The 19,375-nt window shown below is 36.7% G+C and overlaps 1 protein-coding gene and 1 pseudogene across 1 annotated transcript in view; both read right to left on the minus strand.

Annotated features, from left to right (window-relative positions):
• LOC131750426 (cation channel sperm-associated targeting subunit tau) overlaps positions 1–19,375 on the minus strand; it is a 51,437-nt gene that overhangs the window by 16,056 nt on the left and 16,006 nt on the right. The window lies entirely within an intron of this gene.
• LOC131750672 (WASH complex subunit 3 pseudogene) lies at positions 2,093–2,696 on the minus strand (annotated as a pseudogene).

Raw genomic sequence — 19,375 nt, forward strand, 5'->3', positions numbered from 1 at the left:
TATAGCAAAGTGATTCATTTGTGTGTGTGTGTGTGTGTGTGTGTGTGTGTATTCTCCTTTAGATTCTTTTCCCTTATAAGTTATTACAAAATATTGAGTATAGTTCCCTGTGCTATATGGTAGAACCTTGTTGCTTATGTATTTTATGTATAGTACTGTGTATATGTTAATCCCAAATGCCTAATTTATCCCTCCCTCCACCTTCCCCTTTGGTAACTGTAAATTTGTTTTCTGCGTCTGTGGATCTATTTCTGTTTTGTAAATAAGTTCATTTCTATCATTTTTTAAAGATTCCACATATAAGCAATATCATATGATATTTGTCCTTCTCAGCCTGCATTACTTCACTTAGTATGATAATCCCTAGGTCCATCCATGTTGCTGCAAATGGCATTATTTCATTCTTTTTTATGGCTGAGTGTTAAAATGCTGTTGATTTTTGCATTTGGAATTTTTATCCTTCAAACTGCTCAACTCACTAGTTCTAGTAGTTTTTTTTGTAGACTCCTTGCTATTTTACATAGATAACTTTTTCATCTGAACATAGAGACAGTTTGATTTCTTCTTTTCTGATCTGTGTGACTTTTATTTCCCTTTCCTGCTCTATTACAATGGCTAAAACTTACAGTACTGTATTGAAAAAGAATAATAAGAGCAGACATCCTTGCCTCGTTCCTGACCCTGGAAAGAAAGCATTCAGTCTTTCAACATTAAGTATAATGTAATATGGAGGTCTTGTAGATGCTCTTTATCAAGTTGAGGAATTTACCCTCTAATACTACTTTGTCGAGAGTTTTATATCATGATTGGGTGTTGAATTTTGTGAATAACTTTTTTTGTATCAATTGATATGATCATATGATTTTTCTCCTTTATTCTGTTGATATCATAGGTTACATGGATTGATTTTCAAATGCTGAACCAGCCTTGCACACCTGAAATACTTACCATTTGTCATGGTATATAGTTCTTTTTATAAATTACAGTATTGGTGTGCTAATATTTGGTTGAAGATTTATGCATCTAAGTTCATGAGAGATATTAGTCTGTAGTTTTCTTTTTTTGGTAATGTGTCTAGTTTTGGTATCAGAGTAATACTAGCTTCATAAAATGAGTTGGAAAGTGTTCCTTCCTCTTCTCTCTCAGAATAGGTTGTGTAAAATTAGTGTGTGTGTGTTTTTTTTTAATGTTAGTAAAATTCTCCTGTGAAACCATCTGGGCCTGGACACTTCTTTTCCAGGAACTTTTAAATTACCAATTCAATTTCTTGAATTGACAGCAAGTGGGGAATTATATAATACATCTATAATACTAGATGAGTGCACAGGGTACCTTGGAAGCATCCTGTGAAGAATGTACCTAACAGGGACCTGGGGCAGGAGAGGGAGGGTAGATATGGGTAGTGAAAGGCCTTTTTAACCAGAAACTGTGATTCAGTGAGATATTTGGTTGGCCAAAAAGTTGATTCAGGTTTTTCCGTAACATCTTATGGAAAAACCCGAACGAACTTTTTGGCCAATCCAATAATACATATAAAATATTTACCAGTGCTTTGCCAACTTATATTGTGTTCGTTGAATTGAACTGAACCCTAATAGCATGACATTCCCAGGACTATTCAGTTTAATTCATCTTGATTTAGTATGTGGTTTTCAGAACTTGGTCCATTTCTTCTAATTTATGAGCATAAAACTTTTTGTAGTTTTATATAGTAGTTTATAGTTATCTTTTTAATGGTTGCATATATGTATGTGGTGGTATATCAGGTTTCATTCCTGATTTTGGTGATTTGCATCTTCTCTCTTTTTACCTTTGTCAGTCTTGTTAGAGGTTTATCAATTTTATGGATTATTTTGAAGAACAACTTTGTTTCATTGATTTTTCTCTATTATTTTTTTAGTTTTCAGTTTCACTGATTTCTGGGTTTTTTTTAATTGTAAATGCTTTATTTATTTTTTAACATAGAGGAAGCTTGGTGGTGGATATGTAGCCATGTGATGTTTTTATGACTGAGTTAAAGTTCAGGCTCTCTTTCTTATAGAATGTAAATGTGTACCAACACATGTATATGTAATTGTTATAAAAATTAAGCTTAGTCACTAAAAGAAGATTTGCTGTCTGAACTTTCTTCTATATTTTTTTCATCTTCACCATCAGGCACTGGAGCATCTGGCCTCTCTAGAAGATCTGGGTCTAGTCCTTCCGATATAATTTTGTTTCTTATTGCCATCACTGGAACACCCACCCATTTTGAGATATCTGGCATATCTTAGATCCTTGGCTACGGTTATTTTCTGGTGTTACTTCACTTTCCTGTGGTCCAGAGTCTTGTAAACTGTTCTGCTGTGATTGCTCTGAAGTGGTTTCAGAATGTGTTTCATTTGTGATTCTAGTGACACTTATAGGAGATACTTCAAACGTGACATCATCTAGCCCTGGGATAGAAGACAAGTTTGCATCTAAAATATTGAGAGTTGTTTCAATTTGCTGGATACAAAGAGAAAGGTCTGCCAGTTTCTCCTCACAAACTGTAGAAAATCGGTTGCGAACCTGTACACTGTGCACACAAATTGGTTTAGAAATGCCACCGTTCTGTTCTGTTGAACAGCTGGCACCTTAGTCAGGTCTATGCCTGACTCCATGAGAGGAAGCCCATCCTCATCCCTCTCCTCTCTGTTCTTTATTATTTCCTTCATTCATCTTTTTGTATTTATTTTGCTCCTTCTTTTTCTAAGCTCTTGAGGTGTGGGAGCTTAGTTTATTAATTTGAAAGTTTTCCTCTTCCAATGTATGCATTTAGTGCTATACATTTCTCTCAGTGCTGCTGTTTTAACTGTGTCTTATCAATTTTGATATGTTGTATGTTCATTTTTATTCTATGTATTTTTTATTCCATTTGAGATTTCCTCTTTGACCCAAGGATTATCTAGAAGTGTGTTTTTTTGTTTTTTTTTTTTTTTTATTATTATTTTTTTGTGTGGTACGCAGGCTTCTCACTGTTGTGGTCTCTCCCGTTGCGGAGCACAGGCTCCGGACGCGCAGGCTCAGCGGCCATGGGTCACGGGCCCAGCCGCTCCGCGGCATGTGGGATCTTCCCGGACCGGGGCACGAACCCGTGTCCCCTGCATCGGCAGGCGGATTCTCAACCACTGCGCCACCAGGGAAGCCCTAGAAGTGTGTTTTTAAATTTCCAAGTGTTTGGAGATTTTCCTGTTGTCTTTCTGTTATTGATTTCTCATTTGATTCTGTGTTCTGTACGCAAGACAAAGATGGCCTCTGTATATTGCCACCCCACCCACCCCAGGTTGTTTACTTATTCACAGCAGGCTGAGACCCATTAGCTCAAAAGTCTGCCAGCACCAGACTAAAATTTGTACACATCCAATTATTTTAAACACAACCAAATAAGCAGATTTTTAACTATTTAGAGCCTGCCTGCTTTATGTACTCAAAAAACTGTGCCCAGCATATACTAGCCATAGGTAAAATAAACCCTGGAGTTATAAAGACCCCAAGACTCTGCTGCCTTTTGGGGTTCCTGACCCAGAGACTCCCTTCCAGGCTGCTGAGTGAAATCACCTAGAGATGTAACCCCCTCTCTGATATCCCTCTCCTCTAGGAATTTCCTTGTCCTTCTCTCCCTCTGAGTATTGGCCTCTGTGCGGTAGCCTCTAGATGGTCTCATGCTGTGAGAGACTTCCCCCACATGCAGACCTGTCAAAGTGTCACTCAAATAAAGCTGTGTGTGCTACTGCCACCTCCTGGTCAAATGGTTTTCCTTGATCAGCTCCCAAATCCCTTGAACTCCCTATATTCCATTATGGTCAGACAGCACCACTTCAGATAGTTTTAATTATTTTAAATGTGCTGAACTTGGTTTTATGGTCTAGGATGTGGCATATCTTGGTGAATGTTCCATGGGCACTTGAAAACACTGTGTACTCTGCTATTGTTGGATAGTCAGTTAGATCCTGTTGGTTTATTGTGTTGTTAAGGTGTTCTATATTCTTGCTGATTTTCTCTCTAGTAGTTCTGAGGTGTTGACATCCCCAACTATAAGGGTGGATTTTATTTCCTCTTTCAGCTCTATCATGTAATGTCATGCTTTGTTACTTTAGTATTGTTATGTCTTCCTGGTGGAGTGACACTTGTACTACTGTATAACATTCCTCTTTATTTCTAGTCATTTTCTTTGCACGTAAGTCTATCTACTTTATTTGATATTAATATAGCCCTTGTTGCATTTAATGATTAAATTTTGAAGTCACATATTTTCCCATTCTTTTGCTTTTAGTTTACATATGTCATTGCACTGATATTTGAAGTTAATTTCTTGTGGACAACATGTTGTTGGATCATGTTTTTGATTCACACTGCCAACTGTATTTTTTTTTTTTTTTTTTTTGTCTGTGTTGGGTCTTAGCTGCAGCATGCGGGATCTTTCGTTGTGGTGTGCGGGCTTCTCTCTAGTTGTGGTGTGTGGGCTTCTCTCTAGTTGTGGTGTGTGGGCTTCTCTCTAGTTGTGGTGTGAGGGCTTCTCTCTAGTTATGGCACATGGGCTCCAGAGCGCGTGGTCCTCTAAGACCTCTAAGACCAGCAGATTTTCCTAGTTCTTGGTATGACAAGTGATTTTCTTTTTTTTTTTTTTAATATATAAATTTATTTATTTATTTTGGCTGCGTTGAGTCCTCATTGCTGTGCATGGGCTTTCTCTAGTTGCAGTGAGCGGGGGCTACTCTTTGTTGCAGTGTGTGGGCTTCTCATTGTGGTGGCTTCTCTTGCTGTGGAGCAAGGGCTCTAGGTGCGTGGGCTTCAGTAGTTGTGGATTGCGGGCTCTAGAGTGCAGGCTCAGTAGTTGTGGGGCACAGGCTTAGTTGCTCCGCGGCATGTGGGATCTTCCCAGACAACGGCTCAAACCTGTGTCCCCTGCATTGGCAGGTGGATTCTTACCCACTATGCCACCAGGGAAGCCCATGACAAGTGATTTTCAATCTTATCCTGGACACTTTGGATCTTATAAGACTCTGGATCTTTTGAAATATATTTTTTAGCAGGCAGTCACTCTGTTGAGATGTAGCATGGGGCCAGCCAGGTGGGTGTACATGTTCAGCTTCCCACTAGGCTCCCCTGACACCACCCCAGCAAAAATGGGGTAGTGACTCACACTAACTTGTTGCAAACAGGTGGGATGGACATTGAACACCCTCCCCCGTCCAGCTGGCATCCTTCCAGTGAAAGTGGGGCAGCTACTTGCATCATCTCTTGTTTCTAAGTGTGGGTGTAAGGTCATTTCTCCACTAGGCCCCTTGACAACAAGGAGTAAAAAGAGAGAAGCAAAGTGCCATGTAGCCTGCCTCTCACCACCTAGTTTTTCCTCATTGATGCCAGGTGGGGTGGAGGCTCAGTTTCCCACTGGATCCTCCTGACAGTGAAGAGGATGCAGTCTAATGCGAATTAGGACCACACTGCACAACCTCATTAAATCTTACTGCTACTAAGTGCAGATACGGGTGTAGCTGGCTACTGGACCCTGATGGGAGAATCATAGCACTGCCTCTTTCACCAGGCCGGGGATGAAAGATCAGCTCACAGCTTAGCCCCATAACACTATCCTAGCAGGACAATTTTGCATTACCTTGTTCTCCTGGGTAGAGATAGAAGATCGGCTGCCTGTTCAGTTCTACCACATGGGGAAATCAGAGTGCACCACCTTTTTCCCAGGGGTGGGAATGGGGGTTTGAGATAGAAGATCAACTTTCTGCTTGTACTGATACCATGTTGGTATATATGAAGGCTCTCCTTTCTTTAGTTGCCATGCCTCTCCCTAATGCTACGATAAATCTTTTTCCTTTACCCCCCATTTATCTTTTGTTTTCTTCTTCTGCATATATTTTAAAGTGGTGAAATTTTGTATATCAATTATGTAAATTGTGTGTGTGTGTGTGTGTATGTGTGTACATATCTGTGTGTGTTTCTAACAAAGAAATACACCTATCATTTGCAGGGTTTTAGCTGAGTTCAGTAACCCTCCCCCTATATAGGTCTTGACTGCCCTTAGTCTAGATCCTTGAAGGGTTATAACATGCAGTTCCCCACGTCTACAGGTGGCCTTTGGCCTTGGCTGCAGGTGATCTTACAGGAAGTGAGGAGTGTAGTATCCCTGAGAGTAGGAAAATATATATACTTGTGAGCATTTGCCTAACACTACCAACACCTTTAGGGGAAAGTCATAGAGCACTTGGTAGACAGAAACTATTAGTGGTAACGGAATAAGCCAAAAAACCACATGGCTTAAACATAAACAAAATACAACACCTATCAGTTGACTACTTTGTACCACCGTGTTAGGTGTCAGAAGATAGAACGATGAGTGGGACAAATACCTTGCCCCAATCTAGTAAAGACAATGGTCACATGATCAGTTGTAAAGGATATCGCTGTGGTGGTAATGTGACAAATCACCTAAGGTGCCATAGTTAATATGGAGTCAAGTCCAATCTTAAACCAGCTGACAGATCATCTTAATCTGTCAGTGTTCTTTGCTGATCCATACTGTACTTTGTAAACTTATCTCCTTTATACCAATTATGTTACTGTAATATGGTTTACTCCAATTAAGTCTTTTCCTCCACCTGGCTATAAGGTCTTTGAAGTCAACAGCTACATTCTTTTCATTTTTGTATCCACAGTACCAGGCACATAGTAGGTACTCATTCAAAAAGTATTTGTCAATTGTCTAGGTTCCAGACATTGTTCTAGATACTGAGAATATAAGACACACAAACTCTTAGCTCTCAAAATGCTTACATTATGGTAAAGAAGATGAACAACTATGATTAAAGACCTTAGTACTCTGTCATTTAGGGAATGGCTTGTACTTTACTTAGGAGTCTCTAAGTGAGTCCCTTGGAGACCCTTAGGGCTGCATGTTTTTGATAAATTTGTCTTTGTCAAAATAGTTTGAGTTGGAATAGACATAAAATCTTCATTTCTCTAGCTCATTGGTCTTTTCAAAATACGAATTGCTTGAATGGTCCTGGGAATGTCATGCTATTAGGGTTCAGTTCAATTCAACCAACACAATATAAGTTGGCAAAGCACTGGTAAATATTTTACATGTATTACTGGATTGGCCAAAAAGTTCATTCGGGTTTTTCCATAAGATGTTTCGGAAAAACCTGAATCAACATTTTTGCCAACCAAATATCTCACTGAATCACACTTTTTGGTTAAAAAGGCCTTTCACTACCCATATCTACCCTCCCTCTCCTGCACCAGGTCCCTGTTAGGTACATTCTTCACAGGATGCTTCCAAGGTACCCTGTGCACTCATCTAGTATTATAGATGTATTATATAATTCCCCACTTTCTGTCAGCCACATTCACTAATACATTTTTAGTTATCAAGGTCAGGTGGGCAGGAGAAGGTGGTTGATCATATGCATTCTAGGTCCAAATTCCAACTCCCTTATCTAATCTTACTGAGCCTCAGTTTCCTCATCTGCAAAACATATAAAATAACAATGCCTGCTTTGTTATAAGGATTAAATAAAATGATGCACATAAAAAGCTTATCAATATGGTACTCATCTATAGTATATCATTGTTAATGATTTATAGCATGGTGCCTGCTGTATAGTAGGTATAATATATGCTAGCTAGGGTGAAGTGTGTATTTAAAATTATTAGTGTTACTATAATAAATAGTGATAATATTATTCCTTCTAGGAATAGTAGTGAGGAGTGAGGATATTACATGAGATTGATATATTAATAATCCTGTAAGAGAATACTGTAATGCTATAATGATATTTATATATTCTAAAGGCACTTGATAATTATGAACTTGATCACAATCTAATGAGTTGAAATTATTTATTTTAGCTTAAACTAATTATCATATTCAGTCCATTCTAGACTTTTTTGGGTTCATTTATAAGCCAGGCTTGTTGCTAGTAGTAGGATTAGGAATAGTGCTATAACAAGTATTGTTTTTAGATTATTTGCTTGGGATGCTCAGGATAAAGGTAAAAAGGAGGTCAATCTCTAAGTCAAAGAGAAGAAATGTTATAGCTACTAAGAAAAAACTTATGGAAAAGGGTAAGCATGCTGATTCTATGGGATCAAATCTCCCACTCATAGGGACTTGTTTTTTCTGTATAAATATTTAATTGAGGGAGTCAGAATGCAGTAAATACAAGTAGTGAGGCTAGTGCTATACTTGTAATTAGTATCATTTATAAGATTTATTATTCTTTTTCAGATTATACCAAATTGATAAGTCAATGTAGTATTTAATACTAAAAGGATAAGATCCTCATCAATAAATAGACACATAAAGGAACAGTCATACTACATCTACAAAATGTCAATATCAGGCAGTGGCTTCAAAGCTGAAGTGATGATTGTAGATGAAGTGGAATTTTAACTGGCCTAAGAAGAAGACAACTAGGAAAGTAGAGCCAATAATTATAGGCAGACCATGGAATTCTGTAGCTGTGAAGAAAGTTGAGCCATATACCCTGTCTGAGATTGTAAAAAGTGTTTTGTAGTACTCTGAGGCCTGTAGAAGTGTAAAGTATACACCTAAGGTAATTGTAATTAGAAGAGCTTGGAGTATATGCTTACTGTTTCCTTCTATAAGGCTGTGGTCGGCTCAGATGATGGATCCTCCAGAAGCTAATCAGACTGAGGCATTAAGGTGTGGCACTTCTAGTGGATTTAGAGGACGGATACCTGTTGGTGGTCAACATCCACCTAATTCAGGTGTAGGAGCAGACTTGAGTGATAGAAGGCTCAGAAAAAGCCAGTGAAAAAGGGGACTTCTGAAATAATAAATAGGATTATTCCATACTGAAGTCATTTTTGAACAACTGGTGTATGGGGGGCTTGGAAAGTGCTTTCTCGGACAATATCTTGTTATCATTGGTATACTGTTAAGGTATTAGTTAATAGGCCTAATGATAATAATATTATTGAATTAAAGTGAAATCAAATTACTAGGCCTGATGTTATTAGAAGGGCTGAGAGAGCTCCTGTAAGGGGTCAGGGACTGGGATTTACTATGTGATATGGGTTTGGTGGGTCATTATGTGTTGTCATGTAAGTAAAGACTTACTAGTAAGGTGAATACGTAAGCTTGAGTTAGGGCAACTGCAAATTTGAGCACAGTAAGTAAAACAAGGATAATAAATGTAATGAGGGCTGTGGTGGTACTAATATTTAGTAGTGCTAGTGTTGTTCCCCTAATTAAATGAATTAATAGATGTCCTGCTGTAATTATACAGCTGAGCTATTGGCTGAATAAAGAGGAACTGGTGGTCATTGTGGTAAAAAATGGGCTAAGGATGCTTTTGTTTTATGGCAGAAACCAGTTATTACAGTTCCTGCTCACAGAGGGACTGCTATACCTAAATTTATTGAGAGTTGCATAGTGGGTGTAAATGAATGTGGTAAGAGTCCTAGTAAATTCGTTGATCCAATAAATAGGATAAGTGATATAAGTATTAGTGTTCAGGTCTGTCCTTTGTGGTTGTGAATTGCTATTATTTATTTCAATGTAAGTTGGACTAATCATTGTTGAATAGAAATCATGCAGTTGTTGATTAGTTGGTTAGGTGTGGGGAATAAAATACTTGGGAATACAACGATTAATACAAAAACAGGAAGTTCTAATATTGTTGGGTTAATGAAAGAGGCAAATAAATTTTCGTTCATTTTTTTTCCTCAAGGGGTGAGTTATTTTTGTGTTTTAGTATATTTTAATTCTGGGTTTGAAGTATAAATATATTTTAAAATTTTTAGTTGGAATATAATGAATAGAACTAGAATTATTGATAAAATAGTAATAAACCATGTTGATGTGTCTAGTTGTGGCATATCATTAAGGGTAGATTTAACACCCAGTCTTACTTAAAAAGTTAAAGCTAATTAGCTTCTTAATGAATTTATAATATTGATGCAGATCATTTCTCGAAGTATTTAAGTGGAATGAATTCAAGGACGACATGCATGAAGCTATGATTAGATCCACAAATTTCTGAGCATTGTCTATAATATAGGCCTGGTGGTGATGATATAAGGGTTGTTTGGTTTAAGTGTCCTGGAATGGCATCTGTTTTTAGGCCTAATGAAGGAATAGCTCATGAGTGTAAAACATCTTCGGAAGAAATTAGTATTTGGATTGTTATCTCTATGAGTAGAACTACTTGGTTATCTACTTCTAATAATTGCAGCTCTCCTGGTTTTAGATCTGACGTACAAATCATATATGAGTCGAAATTTAAGTCTTCATAGTCTGTGTATTTGTAACTTCAATATCATTGGTGTCCTACAGTTTTTACAGTCAGAGAGGGATTATTAATTTTGTCTATCATTTAAAGAATTCATAGTGATGGCAAAGGAATTAAAATTAGGATGATGGCTGGTAAGATTGTTCAAATTGTTTCCACTTCTTGTGCATCTATTGTACTTGTATGTCTTAGCTTAGTTGTTAATATAAGTGAAATAATAAATAGGACTAAGGAGCTAATTAAAAATATGATTATTAATGTGTGATTATGGAAGTGTAGAAGTTTTTCTATAATAGGTGATGTTGCATTTTGAAAGCCTAAGTTGAAAAGGATATGCCATAGAGATATATAGGGTTTTCACCTATAACTTAACTTTGACAAAGTTATGTAAATTTTACTAATATCTCACTTATCGAGAAAGACATAATAGTATGGGCTTGAAACCAGTAAAAGAGGGTTTGATTCCTTTCTTTCTTATTTAGTTACTTTAACATAAGTAGATTCTTCAAATGTGTGATATGGTGGAGGACATCCATGTAATCATTCTAGGTTTGTAGTGGTTAGCTCTACTATCGAGACCTCTCGTTTTGATGCAAATGCTTCTCGGTTATAAAAATTATTAATTATAAAAATTATAAAGATTATAAAAATTATTAGTATCACTGCTGTTAGTAAAATGAATAAGCCTATTAGTAAAATACTATTTCATGTTGTGTATGCATCAGAGTAGTAGGAATATCATCATGGTATTTCAGATAGACCAAGGAAGTGTTGTGGGAAGAAAGTTATATTTATGCCTACAAATATAATTACAAAATGAATTTTTGCTCATTCTAAGTGTGTAGCCTGTGAATAGTGAGAATCAATGTATGAAGCCTCCTGTAATGGCGAATACTGCTCCTATTGATAGTACATAATGGAAATGTGCAACTACAGAATACACATCATGAAGAACGGTTTCTAGGGATGAGTTGGCTAAAATGATTCCTGCTGAACCACCTGCTATAAAAAGGAAAGTAAAGCCTATAGGGCTCATAATATAGCAGGGGATCATTTGATATTACCCCTGTGAAGAGTTGCCAGTCAGCTAAGTACTTTTACTCCTGTATGAATAGTGATAAATGTAGTAGCTGATGTAAAATATTCTCGTGTATCAACATCTATGTGTAAACGTATAATGGGCTCATATGATAAACCGTAAAAAGCCGATAGATGTCATAGCTCATGCTATGCCCATATACCCATATACTATGCCTCAAAGGCTCTTTTTTTTCCTGAATAATAAGTTACAATATGTGAGATTATTCCAAATCCAGGTAAGATAAGAATATAAACTTCAGAGTGACCAAAAAATCAGAACAGGTGTTGATAAAAGAATCAGGTCTCCTCCTCCTGCAGGGTCGAAAAAGGTTGTATTTAGATTTTGGTCTGTTAATCGTATGGTAATTCAGCTGCTTGTAATGATAATAATAGTAATACAGCTGTAATTAGGACAGATCACACAAATAATGGTGTTTGATACTGAGACATAGTGGGTGGTTTTATGTTAATAATTGTGGTAATAAAATTAATAGCACCTAGAATTGAAAAAAACACCTGCTAAATATAAGAAAAAAATGGTAAGATCAACTGAAACTCCTCATGAGCTAAGTTTCTGGCTAGAGGTGAGTATACAGTTCAGCCTGTATCTGCACCAGCTTCTACCACTGATGATGCGAGTAAGAGTAAGAAAGAGGGTGGAAGTAATCAGAAGCTTCTGTTGTTTGCACAAGGGAAGGCTATATCGGGTGCTCCAATTATCAGTGAAACTAACCAGTTTCTGAAGCCTCCAGGTATAACTATGAAGAAAATTATTACGAATGTGTGAGCTGTTACAATTACATTGTAAATTTAATAATCCCCAAGTAATGCTCCAGGTTGACCTAATTCAGCACCAATTAGTAGGCTTAAGGAAGTACCCACTATCCCAGCCCAAGCACCAAATAATAAGTACAAGGTGCTGTTATCTTTATGATTGGTTGAGAATCATCAGCGGTTTATGAACATAGGTAAAATGTCTGAGTAAGCATTAGACTGTATATCTAAAGACAGAAGTTGAGTCCTCTTTTTGCCAAGTCCTGTGGTGAATTAAACATACTGAACTGCAAATTCAAAGAAGCAGCTTCAATTCTGCTGGGGCTTCTCCCGCCTTTTTTTTCTTCCTGACGGCGGGAGAAGTAGATTGAAGCCAGCTGACTAGGGTATTTAGCTGTTCACTAAAATTTCGTGGGAATGAAATCCCACCAATCACATGAGGATTTAGCTTAACTAAAGTGTTTGATTTGCATTCAATTGATGTAGGATAGAGTCTTGCAATCCTTATTATACAGGAATTAAGTAAATTAAACCTGCTTAGGGCTTTGAAGTCTCTTGATCTATATTAACCTAAATTCCTATTCCAGTACTGAAAGGATTGGTGTAAGGGGTAAAAGTAATGTAGATATTACACTTATTATTGGTAGAAAAGTTGTTTGTTTTATATATTCAAATGGTCATTTTATTTTTATGTTATTGACTGAAGATAATATGGTAGTGATGTAGAATATGTAAGTTGTATGGAGAAATATAGGTTAAGCAGTGCTGTGATAGCTATTAGTGTGGGTAAAATAATGTTCTTTTTGTTGTTGTTGTTATTTCTTGAATAATTACTCTATCCTGATAGTGGTGGGATGCCTCCTATTGATAATAGAATGGTGAGGATAAGAGTTGTAATGATGGGTATTTTGTTTCATGTGTGTGATAATGATAATGTAGTGGTGGCTGTGCTGTGAATGAGTAATGTGAATATAGTGAGTTATTTTTAAATTAATTAATTTATTTTGGGCTACATTGGGTCTTCGTTGCTGCACGCGAGCTTTTTCTAGTTGCAGCAAGCAGGGGCTACTCTTTGTTGAGGTGCACGGGCTTCTCATTGCGGTGGCTTCTCTTGTTGTGGAGCACGGGCTCTAGCCACGTGGGCTTCAGTAGTTGTGGCGGGCGGGCTCAGCAGTTGTGGCTAGTGGGCTCTAGAGTACAGGTTCAGTAGTTGTGACACATGAGCTTAGTTGCTCCACGGCATGTGGGATCTTCCTGGACCAGGGCTCGAACCCGTGTTGCCTGCATTGGCAGGTGAATTCTTAACCACTGCGCCACTAGGGAAGTCCAGTGAGTGTTATTATAATGTAAATTAGTAGGTTTAGGATTGTTGGAGTTGGATTATATAATATGATAGCTGTTATTCATCCTATGTGAGCGATTGATGAGTAAGCTATGACATTTCGTAGTTGCATTTGATTTAGTCTGCCTCATCCTCCAATTATGACTGCTAGTGTGGATATGATTAGTAGTAAGTTTAGGTTAATGGATGGTGAAATTTGGTATAATAGGGATAGTGGTGCATGTTTTTGTCATGTTAATAGAAGTAAGCCTGCTGTTAGTGAAATGCCTGTGTGACTTCAGGTACTCAAAAGTGGAATGGGGATAGTCCTAATTTTATGACTAGAGCTATTGTAATGATTATTGATGCTGTTGGATTAAAGATTTTTGTAATGGTTCATTGACCAGAAAACAGTATGTTAATGATGACAGCTATTATAAGTAATATTGATGCAGTGGCTTATATTAAGAAATATTTAGTAGATGCTTCTATGGCTCATGGGTTAAAGTTTTTTTATTAGAATAGGGATGATAGCTAATATATTTCAAACCCAAGTTAAGTAATCAGTGTGAACTAGTTATTTCATTATGGTCCCTGAAATAATGGTTATTAAGATAATGATAAAGATAATGGGATTTTCATTTTCAGGGTATGGGCCCAATAGCTTATTTAGCTGACCTTACTATATAATATAGTGTAATGTGGTAGCACGAAGAATTCTGAATTCTTAAGAGGTAGGTTCAATTCCTATAATTCTAGAATAAGAGGATTTAAACCTCTATTATTTACTCTATCAAAGTAACTTTTTTATCAGACATATTTCTTATGTTCGTGAAGGGATGCTTGACGTTATGATAGGTAGTGAAACGTGTCATATACACAGGGCTAGCGTTAGTGATAGATAATTTTTCAAAGTAGATGTATGAGTTGATCGTATCAGAATCATGGGTAGGGTGCTTGAATGCATAAGGAGATTGTTAATAGTAGTGTTTTGATAATAAAACTGGTTGTGTATAGTTCTAGTGTATGGGGATCATGGAATGCTCCTAGAAATAGGATTGTTGTGAAAATGTTTATTATGATGATGTTGGCATATTCTGCTAGGAAAAATATAGCAAATGGGCCTGCTGCATATTCTACATTAAAGCCAGATACAAGTTCTCATTCTCCTTCTGTAGATCGAAAGGGGTTTGATTAGTTTCTGTTAGGGTGGAAATAAATCATATTATGGCTAGAGGTCATGATGTAAAAATTATTCATAGATGTTCTTGTGTTGTGATGAGAGTTGAGAGGGTGAAGGATCCATTTATTAAAAGGACTGATAAAAGGATAATTGCTAGTGTTACTTCATATGAAATTGTGTCACTGCTCATAGGGCTCCAATTAGAGCATATTTTGAATTAGAAGCTCATCCAGATCATAGAATGGAATAGATGGCTAGGCTTGACATAGCTAATATGAATTATACTCCTAGATTTATGTCGATGAGAGGGTAAGGTATAGGTAGCAGGATTTATGGTTAAGGCTAAGGTTAGAGCTAGGATTGGTGCAAGAATAAATATGGAGATGGAAGGTGTAGCTGGTTGTAGTGGATCTTTAATGAATAGTTTGACTGCATTAGCAACAGGTTGTAATAGGCCATATGGTCCAAAGATGTTCGGTCCTTTTCGAAGTTGCATGTAACCTAATACTTTTCATTCAATTAATGTGAGAAATGCCACAGCTAGAAGAATTGGGACCATGAGTATCAAGATGTTAATTATAAACATTTTGTTAGGGAGAAGAGTTGAACCTCTGTTTATAAAGGTTTAAGTTTTATGCAATTACCAGGCTCTGCCACCCTAACAAACCCTGTTCTTGGGTAGTACATTTATAAAATAAATCACGATCATATCATTAACTGATTTTAAGGCACTTTTGTAAAGTAGACCTTATTTCTCTTGTCCTTTCATACTGGGGGAAATATATAATAGATAGAAACCAACCTGGATTACTCTGGTCTGAACTCAGATCACATAGAACTTTAATTGTTGAAAAAACGAAACTTTAATAGCGGTTACGCTATTGGGATGTCCTGATCCAACATCAAGGTCGTAACCTCTATTGTCGATATGAACTCCAGAATAGGATTGCACTGTTATCCCTAGGGTAACTTGTTCCATTGATCAATTTTTGGATCAATAAGTGATAAGATATTTTGACTAGTTGGTCTAGATTTTAATCACTTTCAGGCTTTTTTGTCCTCCAAGATCACACCAACCAAAATTGTTAACCCATAATGAAACTTGTTATCCCTTGGTGGTTTAGTTTGGTTTGGGGGGGGGGTGTTAATAAATGAAAGCTCCATAGGGTCTTCTCATCTTATTTTATTATTCCTGCCTCTTCAAGGGAAGGTCAAGCTCACTGATTAAAAGTAAGAGACAGTGAAATCCTCCTGTGGCCATTCATACACGTCCTTATTTAGAGAACAACTGATTATGCTACTTTTGCATGGTCAGGATACCGTGGCCATTTAACTGATGTCACTGGGCAGGCTGTGCCTCTACTATTAGTTATGCTAATGTGATGTTTTTGGTAAATAGGCAGGGTTTGTGTTTGCCAAGTTCCTTTTACTTTTAAAAATCTTTCCTTAAGTGCATGCCTGCATTGGGTTAACAGTATATTATAATAAGTAATTTAATGTTGATTTCGATTTATTTACTGTTAATTTTCAGTACAGTATCAGTTACTGATGTAAGCTTATGCAGGGAGAACTATTTCTTGTTACTCATATTAACGTCATTGCTTCTATTGGTTAATAATTAGTCCAGTATTAAACTAGGAGTTGATTTGCTTATTGTTGTTATTAAGGTAAATATATTGTTGAGCTTGAACGCTTCCCTAATTGCTGGCTGCTTTTAGGCGAACTATGGTGTTGTTTTTACTCTCTAGATAAGGTTGTACCCTACTTCTAAAAAGCTGTACCTTTTAAGATTACATTTAAATATACATTACAATTTATAGTTTTTTAGGTAATTTTTAAAGTTGAACTAAGTTTCTTTTTCTGGACAACCAGCTATCACCAGGATCATTAGGCTTGTCACCTCTACTTATGAATCTTCTCATTATTTTGCCACATAGGTGAGTTTGTTCTAATAAACTGTTCATAAATAGCTTGTCTGGTTTCAGGGTATTTATTTTTGTTAAATGTTTACTAGTTAAATCATTATGCAAATGGTAAAAGGGGTAAGCTTTGCTTTTTACTACTTTTAATGCTTCTTTCATCATTCCTTTGCGGTACTTCCTCTATAGTGCCAAAAGATTTTAAAATTTTTATTTCCTATACTTTAACTATTAGGTTAATGGTTTATTTGATTTGCTTGTGGTAATTAAAATTGTGGGAGGTTTGGGTTCCAGTTAGTTCCAAGTATTCATAAATTATGAAATCTCCTGGGTGGTAAACTAGGTGCTTTATTTAAGCTATGCTTTGATTAGTCTAAGCACACTTTCCAGTATGCTTACCTTGTTACGAATTGTGTCCTCTCATATGATTAGTATTTGTTAATAGATTATAGAGGATTATTTTAATACTTGAGAAGAGTGATGGGCGGTGTGTGTGCTTCATAGCCTTATTCAATTAAGCACTCTATTCTTAATTTACTACTAAATCCTCCTTTAAAAAATATTTATTTATTTTGCCTGTGCCAGATCTTAGTTGTGGCATGTGGGATCTTTAGTTGTGGCATGAGAGATCTTTTAGTTGCAGCATGCGTGCTCTTAGGTGCGGCACACAGACTTCTTAGTTGCGGCATGCGTGTGCGATCTAGTTCCCCATCCAGGGATCGAACCTGGACCCCTGCATTGGGAGCACGGAGTCTTACCCACTGGACCACCAGGGAGGTCCCCTCCTTTGGTTTTTGGTTTCATAAAAACTTTTGTGTAATAAGAAATATATTCTTGGGACTTCCCTGGTGGCCCAGTGGTTAAGACTCTATGCTGCCAATGCAGGGGCTGCGAGTTCAATCCCTGGTCTCAGAACTAAGATCCCACATGCCGTGCAGTGTGGCCAAAAGATTTTTTTAAAAAAATTGAAAAAAAAGAAATATATTCTTGAAATAGAAAATGTAGCCCATTTCTACTCACTCGATAAGTTACACATTGACCTAACGTTTTTATGTATAATTATTATGCGTACTGTTGTTCCTTTTTAGGGTTTGCTGAAGATGGTGGTATATAGATGAATTAGCAAGGGTTGGTGAGGTTTACTGATTATAGAACAGGCTCCTCTAGAGGGATATGAAACACTGCCAACTTCTTTGAGTTTTAAGCTGCTGCTAGTAGTACTCTGGTGAATAATTTTGTCACTGTAATTATTTGAGTTTAGGGCTAAGCATAGTGGGGCATCTAATCCCAGTTTGAGTCTTAGCTGTCATGTAATCAGGAAATATTAAAGTCACTGGTAGTTTATTTTAGCTATGGCTTTTTATGGCTTAGTTAGAATTTAACTTTTTGAAAACTTATTCTGTCACATGCTTTATGAAGGTTTTCTATTAATTTGAGTTTATCATATGACCGCGGTGGCTGGCACGAAATTTTCCAACCGTGGATAATATAACTTAGTCTAAGTTGCATTTATGGCTTAATTTTTATCACTGCTGTTTCCTGTGAGGGTGTGGTTGAACAAGGCATTATGAGCTACTATTGTAGTGTGCTTCATGCCTGCTCCTTTTAATCTTTATGATTTACAGGGCATTCTAACTGGTGTGTAGATGCTTGCATATGTAATTTTTATTAAAAACTAACAGAAAGGCTAGGACCAAACCTATGTGTTTATGGAGTTAGTAAACTTATCCAGGTATTTTCAGTGCCTTGCTTTAAGTCTTAAGCTGCATTAACAGGCTGAGTTTGTATGTATGATTATGTGGTAATGTGTATATGATTAATTTGTGTATTTTATATTAGATTTAGTGTTGAATTTTAAAATTTATTTTAATAAAAGTGGCTGATAAGTCTAGGGAGATATCTGTCTATATAAGTGGTATATATCTACATAATTCATTGGTATGATTAGGGTTTATTTTACTTGAGTATTGAAACGTCTGTGTTTTGTTGGATAGATTAATTAAATTCTATGTATTTGTATGTTTCTGACCTTGTTTTGGGATTTGGTAGGGTGTTATAGGCATATGGAGCATAGGGCTTAGTGGGGGGTAAGGGGATTTGTTAAGCAGGACGTTTACCTATTTAATAAATGTGTACGTGTATGTGCGTGTAATTATGTACATGTACGTGCACACGTATGTGTGTGTAATTTCCTTATGTCCTGTAACCATTGACTGAATAACACCTTACGGTTGATGATGTTGGTTAATAATATTCAATTAAGTCCGGCTACAATTTATTTGACTTTGTTAAGTCCTCAGATGGCCATAGCCGAGTCACAGCATCCCTTAAAAATTAAAAAATACCAAATACGTGAACCACAGTTATGTGTGAGCATGGGCTGATCAGTCATTAGCCCACTGAGATGTCTTATTTAACGGGAAGGGGTGGGTGATTTTAGGTGAGATGGTCCTGAAGTAAAAACCAGATGTCTGATAAAGTTCATTAATAGAAACCCCTACAAGTCATGGGCCCTGAGCGAGAAGAGGGACACATGCTAAGTGGGCTGATGGTTTCACGTGGCTTGCTGATTAAGCTTGTGACCTACTGGATATGATATGCATGTTGACTGGAATTGATTTGACTTAATTTACTATGTACTATTAATACTATTATGTTCTATGTAATATCAATAATATAATATACATGCTTATAAGCATGGGGCAGATAATTAATGCACAATTACACATATATTATGTATATATAATATGTATGTACTTATATACATGGATATATACCATATGCATGAAATACATTAGCTATTTAT

Source organism: Kogia breviceps, chromosome 2 (assembly GCF_026419965.1).
Source record: "Kogia breviceps isolate mKogBre1 chromosome 2, mKogBre1 haplotype 1, whole genome shotgun sequence".
In the NCBI taxonomy this organism is placed as follows: Eukaryota; Metazoa; Chordata; class Mammalia; order Artiodactyla; family Physeteridae; genus Kogia; species Kogia breviceps.